Source organism: Pongo abelii, chromosome 2, assembly GCF_028885655.2.
Source record: "Pongo abelii isolate AG06213 chromosome 2, NHGRI_mPonAbe1-v2.0_pri, whole genome shotgun sequence".
NCBI classification, from domain to species: domain Eukaryota; kingdom Metazoa; phylum Chordata; class Mammalia; order Primates; family Hominidae; genus Pongo; species Pongo abelii.
Window position 1 is genome coordinate 24,427,126 of NC_085928.1, and position 26,433 is coordinate 24,453,558.

The 26,433-nt window shown below is 42.5% G+C and overlaps 1 protein-coding gene across 5 annotated transcripts in view; it reads left to right on the top strand.

Annotated features, from left to right (window-relative positions):
* Positions 1-5,804: 5,804 nt before the first annotated feature.
* USF3 (upstream transcription factor family member 3) overlaps positions 5,805-26,433 on the top strand; it is a 47,895-nt gene continuing 27,266 nt past the window's right edge. The window contains exons 1-2 of one of the 5 annotated variants that reach the window (XM_024244215.3): positions 5,805-6,096; positions 24,878-24,993. The gene's annotated coding sequence lies outside the window, so the exon portion shown is untranslated. The other 4 variants (XM_054551508.2, XM_054551509.2, XM_024244217.3 and 1 more) reach the window with 4 other exon arrangements.

Here is a 26,433-nt window from a genome sequence, read left to right on the forward strand (position 1 = left end):
ATAATCCCAGCACTTTGGGAGGCCGAGGCAGGCAGATCACAAGGTCAGGAGTTAGAGACCAGCCTGACCAACATGGTGAAACCCCGTCTCTACTAAAAATACAAAAATTAGTCAGGCATGGTGGTGCCTGCTAGTAATCCCAGATACTCAGGAGGCTGAGGCAGGAAAATTGCTTGAACCCATGAGGCAGAGGTTGCAGTGAGCCGAGATTGCGCTACTGCACTCCAAATTGGGCAACAGAGTGAGACTTCATCTCGAAAAAAAAATAAAATAAAGGACATTCGTGAGTATGGGAGGAGGCCAGAATATCAACATTAACAGGAGTTGGGAAGAACTTGATTCCAGCTCTCATGGATGACTTTGAGGGAAGAATTCAAGACTTCAGTGGAGGAAATAACTGCAGATGTGGTGGCAATAGCAAGGGAACTAGAATTAAAAGTAGAGCCAGAACATGAGACTGAATTGGTGCAATCTCATGGTAAAACTTGAATAGAAGAGGAGTTGCTCTTTTTTTTTTTTTTTTTTTTTTTGAGACAGAGTCTCGCTTTTTATGGATGAGCAAAGAAAGTAGTTTCATGAGATAAAATGTACTCCTGGTGAAGATGCTGTGAACATTGTTGAAATCATATCAAAGAATTTAGAATAGTACATAAACTTATTTGATAAAGCAGCAACAGGGTTTGAGAAGACTCCAATTTTAATTTAATTTAAAACATTTTAAATTTAAAATTTTATCTATTTATTTAACAGATGGGGTCTCACTCTGTTGCCTAGGCTGGAGTACAGTGGCATGATCATAACTCACCACAGCCTGAAACTCCTGGGCTCCAACAATCCTCCCACCTCAGCCTCCCAAGTAGCAGGTGCTGTAGGTGCATGCTACCAGCTAATTTAAAATTTTTTATTGTTGGTAGAGACAGGGTCTCTCTTTGTCATCCAGGCTGGTCTGGATTTCCTGGCCTCAAGTGATCTTTCCACCTCAGCCTCCCAAGGTGTTGGGATTACAAGCCTGAGCCAATGCACTAGGCAAGTATAACTTTTTTTTTTTTAGTGAGACAGGGTCTCACTGCTGTTGCCTAGGCAGAAGTGCAGTGGTGAGATCACGGCTCATTGTAACCTTGACCTCAGTCTCAAGTGATCTTCTCGCCTCATTTTTTTATTGTTAATTTTTTTGTAGCAATGAGGTCTCACTATGTTGCCTACTCTGGTCTCAAAGTCCTGGGCTCAAGCAATCCACAGGCGTGAGCCACAGCGCCTGGCCCAACATAACTTTTATATGCACTTGGAAACCAAAAATGTGTGTGACTTGCTTTTTTGTAATATTCTCTTTATAGTGGTGGTCTGGAATCCAACACAAAATATCCCTAAGGTATGCCTGTATTTTGTTTTATTATTTTTTTTTTATTGACACTCTTAAGCAAATAAAAAGCAAGTTACTGACTAGGTGAAAGTATTTGCACAACACATATCTGAGAGAGAACTTTAATCCAAAGCATCTAAATATTTTTTACAATTCAGTAAGACAAACATATTGATTTTTAAATGGGCGAATTGTTATTATTTTTTCAGACAGAGTTTTTGCCCTTGCTGCCCAGGCTGGAGTGCAATGGTGTGGTCTCAGCTCACTGCAATCTCTGCCTCCCAGGTTCAAGCAATTCTCCTGCCTCAGCCTCTTAAGTAGCTGGAATTACAGGTGCCTGCCACCATGCCTGGCAAATTTTTGTATTTTAAGTAGGGATGGGGTTTCACCATGTTGGCCAGGCTGGTCTCAAACTCCTGACCTCAGGTGATCCGCCTGCCTTGGCCTCCCAAAGTGCTAGGATTACAGGTGTGAGCCACCCCGCCCGGCCAAGAAATGGAAATTAAAATCACAATGAGATACCATTTACACTCACTATAATGGCTAGAATTAAAAAAAAGAGTGACAAAATCAAGTGTTGGCCATGCTGTGGAATAACTGGAGTCCACGTATATTGCCACTGGGAATGTGGAAACAAATATTATGACCGCATTGGGTAAAAGTTGGGCAGTTTCTTTGGGAAATATGGAAGTAGATTTCAAGAGCTGGCCATTTAGGCCGGGAGTGGTTGCTCACGCCTATAATTCTACTTGTTTGGGAGGGCAGAAGAGAGGACCCCTTTAGGCCAGGAGTTCAAGACCAGCCTGTGGAACATAGTGAGACCTGGTCTCTACAAATTTTTTTTTTTTTTTTTTAATTAGCCGGGTGTGGTGGCAAGTGCCTGTAGTCCTAGCTACTTGGGAGGCTGAGGCCGATCCCTTGAGCCCAAGAGTTGAGGTTGCAGTGAGCTATGATCACGCCATTGCACTTCAGCCTGGGCAACACGGTGAGACCCTATTTCTAAAAAAATAATTAATAAAAGAGAGCTGGCCATTCACTTATTCTATTCAGAAAGCAAAAGAATGGCTTCTAAAGAGAAAATACAAGCCTAACACTTTGATAGAGAAGTGAAAGTTAAAAAGTGACCGGGCACCATGGCTCACGCCAGTAATCCCAGCACTTTAGGAGGCCGAGGTGGGCAGATCACGAGGTCAGGAGTTCGAGACCAACCTGACCATTATGGTGAAACCCTGTCTCTAATAAAAAATACAACAACAAAAAATTAGCTGGGTGTGGTGGCGCACGCCTGTAGTCCCAGCTACTCGGGAGGTTGAGGCAGGAGAATCGCTGGAACCTCGGAGGTGGAGGTTGCAGTGGGCCGAGATCGTGCCACTGCACTCCAGCCTGGGTGAGAGCGAGACTCCATTAAAAAAAAAAAAAAAAAAAAAAAAAAAAAAGGCCGGGCGCTGTGGCTCACGTCTGAAATCAGCACTTTGGGAGGCCAAGGCAGGCGGATTGCCTGAGGTCAGGAGTTCGAGACCAGTCTGGCCAACATGGTGAAACCCCCATCTCTACTAAAAATACAAAAAAATTAGCCGGGCATGGCAGCGTGCTCCTGTAATCCCAGCTATTCAGGAGGCTGAAGCGGGAGAATCGCTTGAATCCGGGAGGCAGAGGTTGCAGTGAGTCGCTTGGGCGACAGAGCAAGACTCCGTCTCAAAAAACAAACAAACAAGAAAAACCCAAAAAAACCAGCAAGCTACACGAGTCGAGTAGTTCCGAAAGAGAATCAGAGGGCAAGAAAAGAAAAGGGGATGAAGAAGACAGGAAAAAGTGAAGGAGGCGGGCAAAGGTCACCTGGTGTAAACTTGGCTGCCCAGCTCTTTATGCACTCAGGGTAGCAAGGGAGCCCTGTCGCCCCGCGCGCATCTACGGGCCTGGCAGCCGGGGACGCGGGGCGGGCGGGGAAAAGAGGGGTGCGCACCCCGCGGGCGCAGGCACCCCCCAGGTACCGCACACAGTGGTCCCTAGGAAGGAGGCGTACTTTGCGCGTTCTTGCCTCCTGGAGCAGGATGGGGGTGAGTGGAGCTGAGTCCGGGGCCTCCCCGCAGCCCTGGCCGCCGCCCCAGGCTTTCAGTGGCCTCCTCCCGCAGTCACTCATCTCCAGTAGTAGGAAAAAACGGAGGTCTTGATATGAAACTGGGGATGCAAGGAAGCGCTTATATATCATGCAAATAGTCTTTCAGTGCCATTGAAAAGTCTCAAGAATGTGGGTGAAAATCAGATTCACTCTGTCCACTTGAAAAAAATGAACAGCCCTATAGACCAGTTTCACTTGGCCAGTATATTTTACCACCAATATAGGTCACTGTAAGCACTGCCAGCTAGTTTGAAAATAGGACTGGTGTGATTATCTGAAACTGATGTTGAATGGGTAAAGCCAAAAAAAAAAAAGATCCCTGAGCTTCAGCCCAGGAGTTGAAGACCAACCTGGGCAACATAATGTGACCCCCATCTCTACCCAAAAGAAAAAATAATTGCCAGGCATGTGGTTCCAGCTACTTGGGAGGCTGAGGTGGGAGGATCGCTTGAGTTTGGGAGGTGGAGGCTGCAGTGAGCTTAGTGCCACTGACCTTCAGCCTTGGCAACAGAGGGAGACCCTGTCTCAGGAAAAAAGAAAAGAAAGAAAACAAAGGAAAGGAAAACAAAGGAAAGGAAAGGAAAGGAAAGGAAAAGGGAAAGGGAAGAAAAGGAAAAGAAAAAGAAAGAGAAAAATCCCTGTTTGGGATTTAGGCTACACTTAGGAAATAAGGATTAATTTAAAAAGCTAATATTCTGATCTTTATCAAACAGAAATTGTTCTTCTTTTCTATGTCTATATCGTGCCAGAAATATATTAATGTGTATTTTTAAAGGTGATCTAAAGGAATGGTTAAATTCTGTTTCATGAATCATCAAAACTATTTGTTTTTACTTTAGAATTGATGCATTGCAGTTGTTTAGGAAATCATGCATACCCTAGATATGATATTTGTTAACGAGAAATACCTTCTATTCTGAACACATTGGAAATTGTTTCCTATGGCTGAGCATACCAATACTATACAATTTTATGGTGATGTTATTAAGCATTGCTATTATGGCTCTGACTCGTAGAATCTTTCTTATCTGCAGCTTTGATTTGGATGTGCCAAGTCTGTTCAAAGGCTAATTAGAACTTCGTGTGCCTAGATGGATGAGTTAAAGAAAATTTCTAGCCTGTTTATTAGTGCCACAGTTTATAAGCAACATTACAGGCCTTCCGTTTCATCATAGCTTTTCAATCTGCTGTGCAAACATAACACTCTGTTACTGTTAACCTTTACCCTTTTGCTCAGTGTGATGTCTGCTGCTTCTGTATACAGGCTCAAGTAATCCCCATTATGCCATGCCCTGTGAGCACCTTCTGGAAATTAGCCCATGGACATCTAAGATCTGGGATATTTCCAAATCTGGTTGTGGAAGGGCTTGGAAATCTATAACCACAACTAGTTGGAGGACACCTGTTTCAGCAGGGGGTTATAAAATATGAAGCGAAACTAGGAAAAGGGAGTTGTGATCACGGTTCCAAGGGCTCCACACCGATCTTGGAGTTAAGGGGCATTCAGGTCTCCATTTCGTGACCCGTGGCCCTACCTCTCCTAGATCCAGGTATTTAGTAACCCAGGCTTGAGATCTCAAACCCCATCCCCCAATGCCAAACTCCCTTGTCCCAGCTGGGAGGCCCCCAGGGCATTTCTGAACATGGCCATCTCCAGTTCGCAGAAATCTGCGTGTTGTTGCAAATAAAAGATGACAAGAGACCACAGCCTTCGAATGCGAGCAGCGTCAAGTCAGCAACAATCTTCCAGTTATCGAGAAGTCGGAAACGTCTGATTTTCTTCTCCACATTTACTAAGAGGTATCTTCTCACCTTCCTGCCCTCCACGTTAAGAGGGGCTAACTATTCCGAAAGACTTCCGTGCCCTCTTCCTTTTCAATTTTTCCACTTCCAAACTCCTACTGAAAGACGAAGAAAAGAGACCACAGAAGAAGATACAAAGAAGTTTCTTAAAACACCTTCTTTTCTAGGTTCTCAAGGCGTCCCCTTTAAGGAACCAGGCCCACCTCTTTCCCATTCACCTACTGGCTTTCCTTCCTGTCCGTCACTCTACCTTTAAGAATATTTCCTGTTTCTTCAACCCAACTTGCACACCTCCGCCCCCCGGCCCTCCTCATTGGGCCGCCCGATTCCCGTTCACTCCTTGGTTTCCTCTCCGCCTCCTCCCGCCCTCTAGCATAGTGCAACGGCATTCTGTCTTCTTATTGGCTACCAGGCCAGCGTTCCCGCAGCCTGATTGGCGAGTTGAGTGACAGAGGCGGGAACGCGGCGCGCCCAGGGTAGGCTGTTCGCCTGCCGAGCTGCGGCCGCGGGAGGGGCGGGGAGGGGCGGGGGGAGGGGGGCTGGGAAAGTTGAGGCCGCGCTGCCGCCGGGTCTCCGGCCTTGAGGGCTCGGGCTCGCAGCGGCTGCGGTGGCCGCAAAAAGAGGCGGCGGGGGCGGGGGGAGAGGAGGGCCTGGGCCCGCGCTCCCCCAGCCCCGGAGGAGCAGGCGGTGGCCGCGGACGGAGAGATTCGCCCAGACGGTCAGACACTCCTGCCTTCCCCTCCTGGGATCATGACCCAGGCGGGGGTCGCCGCCGTCGCCGCCGCCACCGCGGCCGAGACCGCGCAGCCGGCGGGTAAGTGACTGCGGGAGGGGGCCGCTGACAGCCGGGGCGGGGGGCGGGGGCCAGGGCTGCGGGGGCGGCTCCGGGGGGCGGCCCCGGGCTCAGCTCCACCCACCCCCTTCCTGCTCCCGGAGGCCAGGGCTGCGCTAAGTGCGCCTCCTTCCTGGGGACCCTTGCGTGCGGCACCTGGTGGGGTGCCAGCGCCCGCGGCGTGCGCACCCCTCTTCTCCCGCCAGCCCTGCGTCCCCGGCTGCCAGGCCCGTGGGGGGCTCGCACTGCGCCCCAGCTCCTAGATGCCCGCGGGGCGAGAGGGGCCCCACGCTGCCCTGGGTGCATAAAGAGCTGGGCAGCCAGGTTCACACCAGATGGCCTTTGCCCGCCTCCTTCACCTTTTCCTGTCTTGTTCATTCCCCTTCTTTCCTCGCCCTCTGAATTTCTTTCGTACCCGTTCGTCAGACTCATGTGGCTTGCTTTTTCCCTCTCACCCCTCTGTCGAAGTGTTAGGCTTGTGTTTTCTTTTTAGAAGCCATTCTTTTGCTTTCTGAGTAGAAGCAGTGCAAGTGAGTGACCAACTCTTGAAATCTACTTTCATGTATCCGGATGAAATATAAGATTCCTGGACTCTTGTTTGTGTTTACAATTTTAATAGTTGAATTCACCCCACTCATTCTGGAAGCTTGTCCTCCCAGCCCTCCTCGTTACATTGGGATATGGTCCTTTGCGTTTATTAACTTTATCTGGAAATAAGAGACTGCATAAACCAAAGTGCAGAATTTCAACTTCCGTTCTCATAACATTTTTACCATCAAGTAGATACAGTAACCTAACACCACACAAAACAAGACAGTCGTGGCCAACTGTGTAGGCAAAGAAGACATTTCCTTACCTATAAACAACGTACAGATTTCTTGAATAAATCTTACGGTGAGTTACATGGATCCTGAAACATATTCCCAGGTTTGCTCTTTTGTAAAGAAAACCAAACAGACAAACCTACTTTTTGAAGGCTCAACAGGCTGTCCTACTCTCCATTCACCTTGATGACTTTTTTCTCTCCCATAGGACTCTTGTTTAACATAGTACAGAGTTGCTGTTTGGGATACATGTGTTGTTTCTCTTTAAGTACTCAAAGTATTTGTTACAAAAGAAGTAAAATACATTGTAATTGCACTTCTGAAAGCAGAAGTAGTGTAATGTATCCATGCAAGAATGAATGCTTAATCTTAAAGCAGTTTTGCTTTAGCCTAAGCCAAGCTTTTCCAACCCACATCCAAGGACGGCTTTTAATGCGGCCCAAGACAAGAAGACAAATTCGTGAACTTTTATTTTTTTTAAGACGGAGTCTCACTCTGTCGCCTAGGCTGGAATGCAGTGGTGTTATCTCAGTTCACTGCAACCTCCGCCTCCTGGGTTCAAGCAATTCTCTTGCATCAGCCTCCTGAGTAGCTGGGATTACAGGTGCATGCCATCAGCCCAGCTAATTTTTATTTCTTTCAGTAGAGACAGGGTTTCTCCATGTTGGCCAGGCTGGTCTTGCACTCCTGACCTCAGGTGATCCACCTGCCTCGGTTTCCGAAAGCGCTGGGATTACAGGCATGAGCCGCTGCGCCCGGCCTCAAATTTGTAAACTTTTTAAAACATTATGAGATTTTTGTGTGTGATATTTATTTACTTATTTATTTAAGCTCATCAGCTATCTTTAGTGTTAGTGTATTTTATGGGTGGCCCAAGACAATTCTTCTTCCAGTGTGCCCCAAGGAGGTCAAAAGATTGGACACTCCTGATCTAAGCTAAAAGACTTAGGTGTACATAGGTATTGGGATCTCTCTGTATTTAGGAGTTCTGCAAAATCTGGATGCAGCCTAGAACATTCCCTGATATAAAAGGAGTGCATTGCAGGGATGTAAGAGCAGCTTAGAATTGAAGTACTTATTTTCTAGGTTACTCGTCTATGGAACATCATGGAAGTAAAATTCTAAGGTTGTAGACCTTACGCTCAATGAACCAGTCATGTACAAGAAATTGATGGGTACTTTTCCTATTTTCAGAGCTTAGCCTTGTCAACAAGGGAAAAGAAACACTAAGAAAACTGAGAATTTTTAACTCAGGTTAGAAGATAAGCTTTAACAGGTAATCAGCTCAAATTTGTTGCTTATAAACAGGGTCTTAAATCAAGCTTGAGCCTTAATCATGTCTGTCATGCTTTACCTCTCTGTTCTCTAACCCAGTAGTTCTCAATCCAGACTGTACATGAGCATCACCTTGTGTGTCTTTAAGCTTTAATGCCCAGGCCACTTCCCCCAGAAACTCTCTTATTTTTGATCTGGAGTAAAGCTCTGCCATGGGCATATTTTTTAAAGCTCTCCAGGTGATTCTGTTCAGTAGCCCTGGCTGAGAACTCCCATGAGACTACGTCCAAAAGCTAAGCTTGTGTTCTGGGCTTTTCTAAATCAGGCCTCATTCATGTGTCCAACTTTCCCCCCACTGCTTTTGCTAAAGACATTGACCTTTCTCAGGATATGGACATCTTTCCTCTATTCCTCCCTCCTGCCAATAATAGTTCTAATTACACTTTTATGAAAGTTTTCTGGATAGCTTACTCTAGTTCTTAGTGATCAACCCCCTTTGAACTTTTATGCTACATGTTTAAAAGATTCTCTTTAGGCTTACAGTATGTGGCAGTTTAAGTTCTATGTGTGTGTGTTTCATTGTTCTCAAATGTTATGATAAGGAATATTTTGTTTTTCATCTCTTCCACAGCGGTTTTCTTTAAGTTGGATTGGTTTGGTTTGGAACCCTTCTGACTCTTCCTGCAACCATAGTTTTAGGTTTGATTTCATCTTAGGTATGTTAGTAGCTTCCTCATACCTTAACTAGCATTGAATTCATGTATAGACATCCCTTTTTTTCATATCTTTTCTTAATTAGTAGATTATTTATCTTCCATGGCCCCATAACAGTTTGTACTTGTTTCTGTGCTAGCACTTAGCACACTGCCATAAGTATGTGTTTATATGCCTTCCCCACCATACTGCTAACCAGGGCCTCCATGTTGAGCAACTCCAGGGGGTACCATTGACATATTCTTGAATACCATTGCAACATGGCAGAAATAGAACTCCACTAACATAGAAGCTGTGTTCTCTTTATCTTTGTATTTTTAGGACCTAACATTGCATTTGTGATTACTAGGCAGTTAATAAATGTTCTTAAATGAGTAAATGACTGCCATGTTATATATTATAAAAAGATAGCCATATACATCTGGAACGTAAGTTGATTTGGCATTAATTGATTTCGCTATTAAATATTTTTATGTCCTATACTCCTGTTATAGATTTGTTAAAGGTTAGTAGAATCTAAGTGATTGTAGTTGTGACATACCCCTTAAATATGTAATCTTCCTTCCAATATGCACAGGCATATATGTGTCTTGAGTCTTTTACTCTGTTCTGTAAAGGTGTACACTTATTATTCATAAAATATTTGTGGAACTCTTGCTAAGAGAAACGTGGTTAACTGTCCAATTGGATAATTTTTCTTTTTCTCATTAAAATTTCCATATGGGGACAATTGCACTACTTCAGAAGGCCAGATCTTTTAATTAGATCAGTAGGACATGATAAGTTGTTTCTATTAGTGTGCTAATACTGTGTTTTTAATTCAGTTCACCAAGTATTTATGGAGTATTTACCATGTGCCCAACACTGTTAGGTACTGACGAGAATACAGAAATAGTAAATGGTGGACTCAGCTCATAAGAACTTTTTAGACTTATTGGGAGGATTGTTTAAGGAAATCAATGGAGTATTCATTAGATGCTAAATTAAACATAAGTATGTAAAATCTATGATATAATGATTAATACAAAAAAGAGGAAAGACCAGATATTCTTTCAGCAGACATTTTTTACTCAGTTACTGAGTGCTAATTGTTGAGGATACAAACATGAAATTTTTTTTCATGTTTGTATTCTCAGTAATATGAATAATATGATTTTTTTTCATATTTGTATTCTCAATAATTAGCTCTCAGTAATGGAGTAATAAGTTTCTACCATTTATTATAGTCTGGTGGTGAAAACTAGTAAGTATGTAGATTGTATTTCATGTTAAGACATTGTGGAGTATTAGGATGTTTGGAAGTATGAAGAAGGGTATTTAGTCTAACCTCTAAGGCAGGGGTCCCCAGGTGGCCTGTTAGGAACCAGGCCGCACAGCAGGAGATGAGCTACCCTCCCGTCAGATCAGCGGCAGCATTAGATTTTCATAGGAGTGCAAGCCCTATTCTGAACCACACATGCAAGGGATCTAGGTTGCGCGTTCCTTAGGATAATCTAATGCCTGAGATAGATGGAACAGTTTCATCCTGAAATCATCTGCTCCACTCCCTGTCCATGGAAAAATTGTCTTCCACAAAATCAGTCCCTGGTGCCAAAAAGGTTGGGACCGCTGCTCTAGGGGTCAGAGAAATCTTTAAAGAGGATAATGAAGAGTTCTCAGGAATTCCTTAAACAGCAGAAACCAAAGAGAAGGAGATAGGGAGAAGAAATTTGTGGTGTCACCACTATCTACCTCTGTGTCATTTGAGGGACCAGTTTCTCTTTGGTTATAAACAATAGAGATTGAATTTGGCTAACTTAAGCAGCAAATGGATACTGGATAAACTCACAGAAAGAAAGGAAGATAGAATAATGAAGCCTTGGGAAGGCCAGGAAAACAGAAGCTCCCAGGATCACAAGGATCCATTGGGCTAACTCAGCCTCAGCAAGATATTCTCCATGTGCAGGGAGTCTTATTAGTTAGCCCCATGCCCACCCCAGAGGTGAGCCCATGTTTGATGGTCCTATCAGATTTCAGGAATGGGACAGAGAAGATCTCCAAAGGAAAGGCAGGATATTATTGTCAGAAGGCCAAAACAACAGATTTCTTACAAAGTTCATTGGATTTGGCAGTGTGGAAGTCTTTTGTTGAGCTTAGTTTAAGCAGTTTTAGGAATAAAAGTCAGGTAACAGCTGGTTGAAGAGTGAATAGGAAGTGAGGAAGAGGGGGTAGTAAGTGTAAACAACTTGTTCAAGAAGCCTGGTGGTTGGGAGGAAAATGGGGACACCTGTAGGGAGTTGCAAGATCAGGAGAAAAATCATTTTAGATTTTTACATGGAAAAAATTGAATAAAGATTTATTTTTATTTTTGTTGAGATGGGATCTCACTCTGTCTCCCAGGCTGGAGTGCAGTGGTGCGATCTTGGCTCACTGGAACCTTCGCTTTCTGGGCTCAAGCCATCCTCCTACCTCAGGCTCCTGATTAGCTGGGATTACAGGTTTGCAGCACCACACCTGGCCAATTTTTTGTATTTTTGGTAGAGATGGGTTTTGCCTTGTTTCCCAGGCTGGTCTCAAACTCCTGAGCTCAAGTGATCCACCTCCCTTGGCCTCTCAAGGTGCTGGGCTTACAGGTGTGAGCCACCGTGCCTGGCCCTGAATAAGGATATTTTTAATGGAAAGGCACTAAGAGAGAAGGAGGGATTAATAATATATGAGAGAAAAGGGACATTATGTAAGAAGTTTACTAAGTAGCGAGAGTGATAGAGTCCAGAGTATAGGTAGAGGGTTTAGTTTTGCTAGAAATATTAGGGAAGATTTTATATAGGAGGATAGACTTGCACCAGACTTTAAAGGGTTGGTAGGATTTGGATAAACAGAGCAAAGTGGAAAGGTCATTTCAGTGGGAAAATAGCATGAACTTAGCACAAAGTCAAGTAGCTGATAAGGCACACAGGGATAAACCTTTCTGAATTGAAGAGGAGGGAAGGATAGATGGCATGATTACCTAGAAAACCTGCTTTTATGTGTGTTGTACTAGGTGGAAGGGGGTAGGTGAGACCTGCCAGTGAAGAAGGTACAGTCATGAATGCCAAAACCTGGAGTTTGGATATGATGCAGTAGATTGTGGGAAATAGTACTGTAGAGTCTGAAGCAGGAGAGGACATGGTAAATATGGTGAATTGAAAAGACTGATGAGACATTGGGGTATAAAATCCATCAAATGGGAGAAAGGCTGAGGGCAATAACAAAGACTGCTTAGGGCCAGATATGTGTAAAATGGGTCCTAATCTAAGGTGGTCATAACAAAGGGGAAGAGATGAACATTATGAAAATAATTGATAGGATTTGGTGAGAAGATATGAAGATTATTTTTGAGTCTAGAGCCAGGTTAAACTTTTGGTGACATTGATAAAATGGAGAACTTGGAAATAGATCTCTTAGGAGAAAAGGGAATTTAACACATTCCAAACAGACTTGTTAATTTGTTCGAAATGCAATGTTCTGAACAGAGCTTTGCCGAACCAAAGATTAGGGGCAAAGTCAGAGTTGAAAGGTAGCTTTCTTACAAAAACATAAAGGCTTTTGCACAGAAGCAGTTTAAACCTTTGTAGGGAAAAAGCAAACCTGAAAAAGAGAAGAGAGTGTTGAGCCTTGGAACTCAAAGGAGAAAGAAAAGCGTTCATGTTAGAGAAAGAGGATGTGTAATTGGAGAGGAGAAAGACAACCTAGGAGAGAGAATTTCAAGAAAGAGAGAGATCAGCAGCCTCAAATCCTGCCAAGAGGAAAATGACCTATGATTGGTGAAAAATAGCCCCTGACCTCCAAGGAAGCAGCTTTGGTTGGCTGGAGCAGCCAGAAGGTTTAGGAGAGATTGGCCAAGTTGGAGAGGTGAGAAGTTTCACAGGAACATGAGGAGAGAAATAGACTTGTAGGCAGAAAAGGCAGTAAATTCTTGTTTAACATGAGGAAAATCCTTGCATTTTGGAAGGAGAGATGGTTAAGAGAGAAAATAGTACTAAAGAGGAAAGAATCAAATATAGGGTCCCTTTTCTCAGATCAAATAATTTAAGAAGTCCTGGAGGCCTGAAAGGATAGATTTATAGATTTATAGGATTTACGGTAAATGTAGAATCCATTTAAGGAACTTGGACCAGATGACTTGACTTCTATCTTCTCAGTAAATTAAGGGGGAAATGGAAGAAAGTCAACTAACATGTATTGAGCACCTGCTATGTACCAGGCACTTTGCTAGATCGATAAAATGTATCATCATGTAAACTCATAACAGTCCTCTGAGGAGTTGGTGAGACTCTCCCAGTTTTAAATGTGAGGATGCTGAGACTCTAAAGGGTACTTATTTCAAAACCAGATAGCCAGTACCTGCCAGCTTTGAGATGTGACCCTACGTCTGACATCAAAGGCTATTCCTATTTACTATACAATTTCATTCATTGATGTGAGGTGAAGGGTACATGGGGGCTTGACAAAATCTGTATTTTTTTTTTTTTTTTTTTGAGACGGAGTCTCCCTCTGTTGCCCAGGCTTGAGTGCAGTGGCACGATCTCGGCTCACTGCAAGCTCCGCCTCCCGGGTTCACACTATTCTCCTGCCTCAGCCTCCTGAGTAGCTGGGACTACGGGCTGCTGCCACCACGCCCAGCTAATTTTCAGTAGAGACGGGGTTTTACCATGTTAGCCAGGATGGTCTCAATCTCCTGACCTCGTCATCCACCTGCCTCAGCCTCCCAAAGTGCTGGGATTACAGGTGTGAGCCACTGGGCCCAGCCAGCATCTGTATTAATGACCGCAGTGGCTGTGCTTTGGAATCATTTCAGGAGTTTTGAAAAATTCTTGCACACCACCTCAGTCACTCATTCCTTCATTCAACAAATACTTATTGATTACCCACTGTGTGCCTAGGATGATTCTAGGCACTTAGAGTACATCAGTGAATGAAACACACTCAAATACCTGCCCTCAAGAACACTGCATCCTATATACTGAACCAATCTCTAGAAACGAATTCTGGTAATTCTGATGAGTATTCAGTTTTCAGAACCACTGCTCTAGGAGTAATTGATGAGAGACAGACTAGGTTTGCTGAGTGTGAATTCAAAGTGGGCCTTCTGGCCAGGTGCAGTGGCTCATGCCTATAATCCCAGCACTTAGGGAGGCCAAGGTGGGCGGATCATGAGGTCAGGAGTTCGAGACCAGCCTGGCCAACATGGGGAAACCCCATCTCTACTAAAGATACAAAAAATTAGCCGGGCGTGGTGGTGAGTGCCTGTAATCCCAGCTACTTGGGAGGCTGAGGTAGGAGAATCACTTTAACCCGGGAGGTGGAGGTTGCATAGAGCCGAGATCACGCCATTGCACTCCAACTTGGGTGACAGGGTGAGACTCCATCTCAAAAAAAAAAAAAAAAAAAGTGGGGGCCTTCCCTGCAGATGGCACTCAGGGCCATTCAGTAACAGAGGAGAAAACATTACTGGTAAGTGATCGTATATCAAGGGACTAGCATAAGACCAAGGAGTTAAACTTTGAATTAGCTGACCCTGGAGTCAGTTTTACAGTTATACTACAAAGCAAGCTTATTAATGATTATAATAATATTTTACATTTGTATAAATTTAGCTATACTAGTTTCAGAAGACCATTGTTCATTCAATAAGCATTTGAGTTACACATTGTGCATGTATTGTGCTAAGCCCTTGGGATAAAAGGACAAAGTTGTTCCTGCCTTAAAGGACCTTGGATGTGTATGATGTCAGTTGATCCTTAAAAGAACTATGAGGAGTGGAGTTAGCATTCTGGAACCAATTTATATGGCTATTAGGGTTGAGGAAATTAGTAAAAGTAATTGTAGACATTGGGAGCCAGATTTCTCACTGTCAGAAAGATATTACAAATAAGCAGGGGGGAAGACTATACTGAGCCCTGTGGTGCTAGATTAGAAACAGAGATGTAAGTATAAACTCATGCTTATTTTAATATAAATACAGATAGAAACAGAGGCAAATGTAGATCTTTGTCTATACATGGGTTAATAGACATACATTTATTTAATAGCTCTGTCTGCTGAGAAGGCCTGGAAGCAGTGACACCCCAGTAGCAATGAGAGCAGGCAGCACCTGGATCTTGGTTTCTAAATTGCATTCTCCAATGAAAGGAACAAAAATTCCTTGGATGGAAAGCTGATTCTAAGAGTGGGACAGGGGAAACACAAGATGAGCCTGGAGTATCTTGTAGTACCAAAAAGTAAGGAAGTACTAGAAAGGGTGTGTGTGTGTGTGTGCGTGTGTATATGTGTGTGTGTGACTGTGTGTGTAAAGGGCACAACAGCTAATCCAAAAGAGCACCCAATGGCCAATGTGTGGACAATTTGAACAACATATTAACTCTAGCATTGTGATCTGAAGAATAAAATAAATCTCCATGAGTCCATACTGATATAAATAAATTATTGAATAAATAAATAGGGGAGAAGTGACAAATATTCCTTGCAGAATAATTCTAAATACATAATTCTTTTTCCAAGAGGTAGAGATTAATTCTCCTCGCTTTGAGTGTGGGCTAGACTTAGTATTCACTTCCAAAAAATAAAGAACAAAAAGGGGAAAATAGTAATATGGAAATAAATACTTGAATAGTGTTAACAGGAAATTTAAGGACGAAAAGAGTACTTCTTTTCACAACTTCTTTGGTATGATCTGAGTAGATAAATACAAGCATATTTCATTTGTATAATGAAAAAAATCCAGTTAAGTAACAAAAGAATAAGAAAGTAGGAAAATAAGAATTACTGTGATTATTGTTGAAAAGCTGGGAAAGATGTCATGTATAGATCACAAGCACTGAGGAGGGGATGAGGCAGAGCAAGATGGCTGAATAGAACCCTCCAGCAATTGCCCCCATGCTGCAGAACTACTATCCACGTAAGAACCAAATATCAGGTGGCCAGGCACAGTGCCTTACACCTGTAATACTGGCATATTGGGAGGTGGAGGTGGAGGATTGCTTGAGGCCAGGAGTTTGAGACCAGTTTGCTCAACATAGTGAGACCCTATCTGTACAAAGAAAACAAAATCAGGTGACTGATCACAGTACCTAGTTTTAGCATCATATCAAGGAAGGAGACACTGAAGATGGTAGGAAAGACAGCCTTGAATTGCCTACACCACCCTTCCTCCCTTCCCCAGCCATGCAGAGAGAATCTCTGTGCTTGGGGGAGGGAGAGCAAAGTGATTGTGCAACTTTGCATTGGAATTCAGTGCTGCTCTGTCACAGTGGAAAGCAACACAGGGCAGAATTCAGCTGATGCCCACAGAGGGAGCATTTAGACCAGCCCTTGCCAGAGGGGAATCTTCCATCATATCAGTTGGAACATGAGTTCCAGTTAGCCCCACCACTGAGGGCTAAAGTGCTCTGGAGTTCTAAATGAACTTGAAAGGCCACCTGCAATTCCTGTGCAAGTCCTAGTGCTGCACTGGGCTTGGAGCGCACACGACCTAGTGAAATACTAGCTGGGGTGGCCAAAGGAGTGCTTGCATCACCACTCCTCCAACTCCAGACATCACAGCTTGCAGCTCCAGGAGAAGAGGGAAAAGTAAAGAGGATTTTTTCTTGCAACTTGGATCCCAGCTCAGCCATAGTAAAATAAGGCCCCCATTCTAGACCATAGCTTCTGGATGACATTTCTAGACCCACCCTGGGCCAGAAGGGAACCCACTGCCCTAAAGAGAAGGATACACTCCTGGCAGAATTCACCACCTGCTGACTAAAGAGCCATTCAGTTTTGAATAAACATCAGCAGTAGCCAGGCAGTAGTTGCCATGGGCCCTGGGCAAGAACCAAAACTGTGCCCATTTCAGGTGTGACCCAGCACAGTTTTCATCTGTGGTGGCCATCAGGAGAGACTCCTGCTTGAGAAAAGGAGAGGGAAGAATAAAGAGGACTTTGTTTTATAACTCAGGTACCAGCTCAGCCACAATAAAATAAAGCACCAAGTAGACTCCTAAAGATTCCAGGCTTTGGCTCCTGGAGTGCATTTCTAGATCCCCCACTGGGCCAGAATGGAACCGACGACCCTGAAGGGAGAGACCCAGTCCTGGTAGGATTCATCATCTGCTGACTAAAGAGCCCCTGGGCTTGAATAAACATCAGTGATAGTCAGGAGATAGTTGCCACAGGCCTTGGGCGAAACCCAATACTGTGCTGGCTTCAGGTGTGTCCCAGCAGTCTCAGTGGGTTTATCCACAGGAGCACTGCATGACTCCACCCACAACTCCAGGCAGCTCAGCATGAAGAAAGAGACTCCATTTGCTTGGGGGAAAATAAGGGAAGAGAACAAGAGACTCTGCTTGATACGTTAGGGAATTCTGGATCTTACTCAAGACCGCTAAAGTGGTACCTCTGCAACAGACACAGCATTACTGGACTTGGGAGTGCCCCCTAATGCACATATGGTTGCAGTGACCAAAGACTTAGATTACAACACTTAATTCTTGTTGAATACGTAGAAAGCCTTCTCAAGAAGGATGGGTACAAACAAGCCAGACAAAACAAACTGGAATAAATATCTAACTTTTCGGTACACAGACATTGACAAACATCCACAAGCATCAAGGCCATCCAGGAAAACATGACCTCACTGAATGAACTAAATAAGGCACCAGTGACCAATTCCAGAGTGGCAGAGATACGTGACTTTTGAGACAGAGAATTCAAAATAGCTGTTCTGAGGAAGCTTAACAAAATCCAAGATAACACAGAGAAGAAATTCAGAATCCTATCGATAAATTTAATGAAGAGATTAAAAAGAATCAAGCAGAAATTCTGGAGCTGAAAAATTCAGTAGACAAACTAAAGAATGCATCAGTCTCTCAAGAGTAGAATAGATCAAGAAGAAGAAATAATGAGCGAGCTTGAAGACAGGCTATATGAAAGTACTCAAAGGAGGCAAAAGAAAAAAAATATGAAGCATGTCTACAGGATTTAGAAAATAGCTTCAAAAGGGGAGATCTAAGAGTTATTGGTCTTATAGAGGAAGTGGAGAGAGAGATTGAGGTAGAAAGTTTATTCAAAGAGATAATACTGGAGAACTTTCCAAACCTAGAGAAAGATATCAGTATTCAAGTCCAAGGAGGTTATAGACCACCAAGAAAAATTAACTCAAAGAAGACTATCTCAAGACATGTAATAATCACATTCCCAAAGGTCAAGGATAAAAAAGGGTCCTAAAAGCAGCAAGGGAAAGAAAAAAATGACATAAAGCATTTCCAATATGTTTGGCCGCAGATTTCTCAGTGGAAACCTTACAGACCAGGAGAGAGTCAGATGACATATTTAAAGTGCTAAAAGAAAAAGACTTTTATCCTAGAATATTATATCCAGTGAAAATACACTTCAAATATCAAGAGGAAAAAAAGACTTTCCCAGACAAACAAAAGATGAGGGATTTTGTTAACACCAGACCTGTCCTACAAGAAATGCTGAAGGGAGTTCTTCAACTTGAAAGAAAAAGATGTTAACAAGCAATAAGAAATTGTCTGAAGGTACATGGTAACAGTAAATACATAGACAAATACAGAATATTTTAACACTGTAATTCTAGTGTGTAAGCTACTCATGTCTTCAGTAGGAAGACTAAAACAAATCTATCAAAAATAATAACTACAACATTTTAAGACATAGTGTAATAAGATATAAGTAGAAACATCAGAAGGTTAAAAAGCAGGGGATGGGCCGGGCACGGTGGCTCACGCCTTTAATCCCAGCACTTTGGGAGGCCAAGGTGGGCAGATCACGAGGTCAAGAGATCAAGACCATCCTGGCCAACATGGTGAAACCTCATCTCTACTAAAAATATAAAAATCAGCTGGGCATGGTGGCACATACCTGTAGTCCTGGCTACTTGGGTGGCTGAAGCAGGAGAATTGCTTGAATCCGGGAGGTGGAAGTTGCAGTGAGCTGAGATCACACCACTGTACTCCAGCCTGATGACAGAGTGAGACTCCGTCTCAAAAAAAAAAAAAAAAAAAAAAAAAGCAGGGGATAAAATTTAAGTGTAGAGTTTTGTATTTGATGTAAAAAAAAAAAAAGATTGAGATTTTCTGTTTACTCATGTTCATGAAGTAAACTATAGTTTTTAAAATTAGATAATAGTTTTTACAGATAAAAACTAGAGTTTTTATCAGTTTCCTCTTGGCTTGTTTGTTTTTACAATCAGAGTTAGATTGTCATTAGTTTAAAATAATAGGTTATAAGGTGTTATTTGCAAGCCTCATGGTAACCTCAGGTCAGAAAAATACAATAAATATGCAACATGTATAAAGCAAGAAATTAAAATGTACCACCAGAGAAAAACACTGACATGAGAAGGAAGAGAAGACCAGAAAACAAATAACAAAATGGCGGGAGTAAGTTTTTACCTATCAATAATAATATTGAATGTAAATGGGCTAAATGCTCCAATCCAAAGACATAGAGTGTCTGAATGGATTAAAAAGGAAAAAAAAAAAAAAAAGCCCAGTGATCTGTTGCCTACAACAAACACACTTCTCTTATAAATACACACAGACACACATAGACTGAAAATAAAGGGATGGAAAAGATATACCATACAAATGGAAACCAAAATAAGAGCAAGAGTAGTTATATCAAATAAAATAGATTTCAAGACAAAAACTATAAAAAAAGACAAAGAACATCATTATATAATTTTAAAGGGAACATTTCAGCAAGAAGATATAACAACTGTAAATGTATATGCACCCAATAGGGGAGCACCCAGATATATAAAGCAAATATTACTATATCAAAGAGAGAGATAGACCCCAATACAATAATACTTGGAGACTTCAACACTTCACTTTCAGCATTGGACAGATTATTCAGACAGAAAATCAACAAACATTAGACTTAATTTGCACTATTGGCCAAATGGACTTAATAGATATTTACAGAACATTTCATCCAACAGCTGCAGAATGTACATTTTTCTCCTCAGCACATGGATCATTCTCAAGGATAGATCCTATGTTAGGCCACAAAGTAAGTGGTGTTTGTTTGTTTGTTTTTTGTTTTGTTTTGTTTTGTTTGCAAGACAGGGTCTCACTCTGTCACCCAAGCTGAAGTACAGTGGCACGATCATGGCTCACTGCAGCCTCAACTTCCCAGGCTCAAGTGATTCTCCCACCTCAGTCTCTGCAGTAGTTGGGACTACAGGCACATGCCACCTTATCTGGATAATTTTTTCTATTTTTTGTAGAGATAGGCTCTCACTATGTTGCCTAGGCTGGTCTCGAACTCCTAGGCTCAAGCAGTCCTCCCACTTCTGCCTCCCAAAGTGATGGGATTACAGGTGTAAGCCACTGTGCCCAGACAAAGTCTTAAAACATTTTTAGCCGGGCTTCCCCGGTGGCTCACGCCTGTAATCCTAGGACTTTGGGAGGCCGAGGTGGGTGGATCACCAGGTCAAGAGTTCAAGACCAGCCTGGCCAACATGGTGAAACCCCGTCTCTACTAAAAATGCAAAAAAATTAGCCAGGCGTGGTGGCGGGCACCTGTAATCCCAGCTACTTGGGAGGCTGAGGGAGAGAATTGCTTGAACCCGGGAGGTGGAGGTTGCAGTGAGCCAAGATCACACCACTGCACTCCAGCCTGGGTGACAGAGCGAGACTCCATCTCAAAAAAAAAAAAATTTTTTTTTTAAATTGAAATAATATTGCTGGGTATGATGGCTCATGCCTAATCCCAGCACTTTGGGAGGCCGAAGCAGGCGGATCACCTGAGGTCAGGAGCTTGAGACCAGCCTGGCCAACATGGTGAAACCCCGTCTCTACTAAAAATACAAAAAAAAAAAAAAAAAAATTAGGCAGGCATGGTGGTGAAATAATGTCAAGTATCTTCTCTGATCACAGTGGAATAAAACTATAATCAATAATAAGAGAAACTTTGGAAACTATGTGAATACAGGGAAATTAAACAATATGCTCCTGAGTGACTAGTGGGTCACTGAAAAAATTAAGAAGGAAATTTAAAAATTCTTAAATGAAAATGGAAACACAGCATACAAAACCCTATGGGATATAGCAAAAGTGGTAATAAGAGGAAAGCACCCACGTCAAAAAAAGTAGAAAAACTTCAGGCTGGGCATGGTGGCTCATACCTTTAATCTCAGCACTTTGGGAGGTCGAGGCGGGCAGATCACCTGGGGTCAGGAGTTCAAGACCAGCCTGGCCAACATGGTGAAACCCCATCTCTACTAAAAACTACAAAAATTAGCCAGGCATGCTGGTGGGCACCTGTAATCCCAGTTACTCGGGAGGCTGAGGTAGGGAGAATTGCTTGAACCTGCAAGGTGCTGGTTGCAGTGAGCCAAGATCACACCACTGCACTCCAGCCTGGGTGACAGAGTGAGACTCTATCTCAAAAATAAAAATAAAAAGTAGAAAAACTTCAAATAAAGAACCTAACAGTACATCTTAAGAAACTAGAAAAGCAGTATCAAACCAAACTCAAAATTAGTGGAAGAAATTAAGTAAAGATCAGAGCAGAAATAAATGAAATTGAAATGAAAACAAAAACAATAAAATAGATTGACGAAACAAAACTTTTTTTTTTTTTTGGAGACAGAGTCTCACTCTGTCACTCACGCTGCAGTGGTGTGTGATCTTGGCTCACTGCAACTTCCACTTCCTGGGTTCAAGTGATTCTCCTGCCTCAGCCTTAAATTACAGGCATGTGCCACCACACCTGCTGAATTTTTATATTTTTAGTATAGACAGGGTTTTGCCATGTTGGCCAGGCTGGTCTTAAACTCCTCACCTCGAGTGATATACCTCCCTCGGCCTCCCAAAGTGCTGGGATTACAAGTGTGAGCCACCGTGCCTGGCCAAAAAGTTTGTTTTTTGAAAAGATAAACAAAATCAACAAACCAAGACAAAGAGAGGAGACCCAAATAAAATCAAAAATGAAAAAGTAGACATTACATTGGATACCACAGAAATTCAAAAGATCATTACAGCCTACTATAAGCAACTATATGCTGATAAGTTGGAAAACCTAGAAGAAATAAATTCCTAGACACATACAACCTACCAAAATTGAACCATGAAGAAGTCTAAAACCTAAGTAGACCAATAACAAGTAATGATATCAAAGTCATAATTAAAAGTCTCCCAGCAAAGAAAAGCCCAGGACCCAATAGCTTCACTGCTGAATTCTACAAACATCTAAAGAAGAACTAATACCAGTCCTGTTAAGAAAAATAGAGGAGGAGGGAATACTTCCAACTCATTCTATGAAGCCAGTGTTACCCTGATACAAAACCAAACAAAGACACGTCAAAAAAAAAGAGAAAACTACAGGCCAGTATCTGTGGTGAACATTGATGCACGTTTGATTCTCCACTGCGCTCCAGCCTGGGCAAAACGAGCGAAACTCTGTCTCAAAAAAAAAAAAAGAAAAAAATAAAAAGAAAAACATAAACTCTGTTACAAATTCACATGCAGTTGTATATTTATACTCAGCAATAAAAATGAACAAACTACTAGATGGATTTTAGAAACATTATGCTTAGTAAAAGCTATACACAAAAGAATTCCCAATCAATACATTTATATGAAGTTCTATGGTGAAAAAATTTAGGATAGGGTTTGCTTCTGGAGTAGGGGAAGGGATTGAGTTGAAAGGGTCATGAAAGAACTTTCTGAGGCCTGGCGCAGTGGCTTAAGCCTGTAATCCCAGCACTTTGGGAGGCCAAGATGGGTGGGTCGCTTGAGGTCAGGAGTTTGAGACCAGGCTGGCCAACATGGTGAAACCCCGTCTCTACTAAAAATACAAAAATTACTGGGTATGGTGGCGGATGCCTGTAATCCTAGCTACTAGGTAGGCTGAGGCAGGAGAATTGCTTGAACCCAGGAGGCAGAGTTTGCAGTGAACTGAGATTGTGCCACTGTACTCCAGCCTGGGTGACACAGCGAGACTCCGTCTCAAAAAAAAATAACTTTCTCTGTTGATAATGTTCTGTACCTTGATGGGGTTGGGTCATACAGTTGTGTGCATTCATCAAAACCCATTGAATATTATACATAAGATTTATGCAATTTATTATATGTAAGGTTTATCTCAAGGAAAAAAGTTTTGAAAAATGTGATTTTGATGCAGGTGATCTGAGCACCACGCTTGAGAACTACTGGGTTTGACTAACTTCAGGAATAGTTTTTCCATAAAAGCATAATAATTCAGAGATTACTAATGTAATCCTTTGGCATTCAAAAACTAATGGAGCCAAAATATTAATGGAGCCAGGTGCAGTGGCTACAAGCACTTTGGAAGACTGAGGCGGGAGGATTGCTTGAGGCCAGGAGTTAGAGAGAGAGAGAGAGAGAGAGAGAGAGAGACTAGCCTGGACAGCATAGTGAGATCCCATCTCTACAAAAAATTAGCTGGGAATAGTGGTGTGTGCCTGTATTCCTAGCTGCTTAGGAGGCTGAGGTGGGAGGATCACCAGAGTTTGAGAGCTAAGAGTTTGAGGCTGCAGTGAGCTGTGATCATGCCACTGCACACCAGCCTGGATGACAAAGCAAAATCCTGTCTCTAAAAACATTTTTAAAAATTAAAAAAAAATTTTAATGACACTTTAAATATTTTAAAGCATATATTTGTAGTTATGTAAATATTATATTAAAAATGTAATTTATTAATAAGCTAATTATTAAGTGGACAGGGATTTATGAAAATATTGTATAGTTCTTTTCCAATAGATGCTTTTTTTTTTTAGCATCAGGAATGCAATTTTAGTAGCTTGAAAATTGTACCTATAAATAATTTTACATTGAGATGGATATTCATAATGGCATTTGGTAAACGGGATGATTTTGATTTACAGTTGTCTTCCTCTTTCAGTTAAATTCCTGGCTTTCACCCGAGTGCAGAGAATGTTTACTTATGTGATAGACCCTTAGTGTCATTGACTTTAAGATTTTAGATATTGGTTATTATGGACTGAGCCCAGAAAAAAAATATTCTTGATGTTTAGACAACTAGAACTTTTACTTTATGTACCTTAATTATGTGTGAAATTATCTGCAGACTTTCAAAAGGGCTGCAGGGGAAAGGCTGGAACTAGGGTATTGGTCAGATGCTTGAACTTTCACCAATTAAAGATAACTGCCTGTGTTTCCAGCTTTTTCCTATCAGAATCACCTGGGGCACTTATTAAAATTCAGATCCCTCTGTTGAAGTTTCTAAAACTTTTTCTGTACCTAAAAAACCAAAAACAAAAAAGAAAGAAAGGAAGGGAGCGAGGGAGGAAAGGAGGGAGAAGGGAAGGGAAGGAGAGGGGAGAGTAAGGGAGGGGAGGGGAGGGGAGAAGATCACCCAAGGAGATTGTTGAAAGTGCAAATTCCTGGGCCCTACCCAGACCTCTCAATTGTCATGTTTGGAATGAAGCCCCCAAATTTACATTTTTAAAGAACACATACAATGCAAAGGTCTGAGGGCTGTCTTCCTAGTGTCACTGCCTTAGGGGAAGGTCCCTATGTAAGTTTTCAGGCACTCTTAAAAGAGAGAAGTAGGAGGTAGGAAATTGAAGGAAAGATAATTTTAGAATTGAGGACAGAAGTTAGGGTAAGACCCAAGTGGAGGACTTTGAGTAACCAGCAGCTAGTGAGGACCTAAGGTACAATGAGCATACATAGGAGAAAAGAGAGAATCCCCTCTTGGGGACCATCCATTGGCTGTAAGACTACCATCTTTGTGGGGGTGGAGCATTGGTAACCAATAGGAAAGTGACTTTTGAGAGCAACTGCATTGATTTGCTTTCAAGTGTGGGGAGAAAATTCAGGATTATCCTTCGTGGGACTAAAAATCTGCTTGCATGCCATAGGTTGTCAGCCCTTGCCTTACGCGGTGCTAATGGACACCTAGCAACTATAAACATTCATTGATTTTTCTCTTGTGTAGTAAGAAGAAAGCATAACCCATAGACCATCTTCTGGCAGAAGATGATACATTTGGATCAGAAACGGGAGGCATTGGAAGCCAGGAATCAAAAGTGAAGAAACTCTGCAAGCCCTTAGGTGAGAAGGTCATAGGGATTATTCATTTACTTCTTTAATTACATATTCCCCACCATCACCATATGGTTACCTAACGTGAGCTCATTGCTTTTAGGCTGATAGGTACTTCACAAATGGTAGGGAAAAGGTGGAATAGGAATAAGCTGCTGGACATGGGTCTTGTTGACACATTTCTCGACAGGCTGCTTCAGTCAGTACTTTCTGTCATCCCCTTCCTGCATTCATGTCTACTTATTTCCCAGGACCCTTCTCCCTCCTCCCTAGGGCTAAAGTTAACCTGAAATATCTCACTAACATTTAAAGCTAACGTTTATTAAATCATTATTACTACTAGGTAACGTGGTCTTGTGCTGTCCCTGCAAAATTTCATTCCCTGCTCAGAACAATCCAATAATGTAATACTGTTATTATGATTCACGGTGTAGATAAAGCACCTGAGGTTCTGAAGGTCTGTAACTTGCCCAAGACCTGACAGCTAGGAAGTGGCAGAAACAGATTTTAAACTCATGCTTTCTGACTTCATACTTGCTACTTTTTCTCTCTCTCGGAGAAAAAAATGGGAAACCACACTTGCACCTCCTCCAGTGTACCACAGCAGGTATCCCAACTTGGTAGACTCATTTTGAAAGGTTGTTGATATGGTTTGGCTGTGTCCCCATCCAAATCTCATCTTGAATTGTAGTTCCCATAATCCCATGTGTCATGGGAGGGGCCCAAGTGGGAGGTAATTGAATCATGGGGGCCGTTACCCTCATGCTGTTCTTGTGATAGTGAGTGAGTTCTCATGAGACGATGGTTTTATAAGGGGCTTTCCTCACTTTGCTCGCCACTTCTCCTTCCCGCCGCCATGTAAAGAAGGATGTGTTTGCTTCGCCTTCCACCATGATTTCCTGAGGCCTCCCCAGCCCTGAGGAACTGTGAGTCAGTGAAACTTCTTTCCTTTGTAAATTACCTAGTCTTGAGCATTTCTTCATAGCAGCCTGAGAATGGACTAACACAGTAAATTGGTACTGGGAGTGGGGCACTGCTAAAAGGATACCTGAAAATGTGAAAGCAACTTTGGAACTGGGTAACAGGCAGAGGTTGGAACAGTTTGGAGGGCTCAGATTAGAAGACAGGAAAATGTGGGAAAGTTTGGAACTTTGTAGAGACTTGGAGGGCTCAGAAGAAGACAGGCAGATGTGAGAAAGTTTGGAACTTCCTGGAGACTTGTTGAATGATTTTGACCAAAATGCTGATAGTGATGTGGACAATGAAGTCCAGGCTGAGGTGGTCTCAGATGGAGATTAGGAACTTCTTGGAGACTAGAGCAAAGGTGACTCTTGCTATGCTTTAGCGAAGAGACTGGAAGCATTTTGCCCTGCCCTAGAGCTGTGGAACTTTGAACTTGAGAGAGATGATTTAGGTTATCCGGTGGAAGAAACTTCTAAGCAGCAAAAT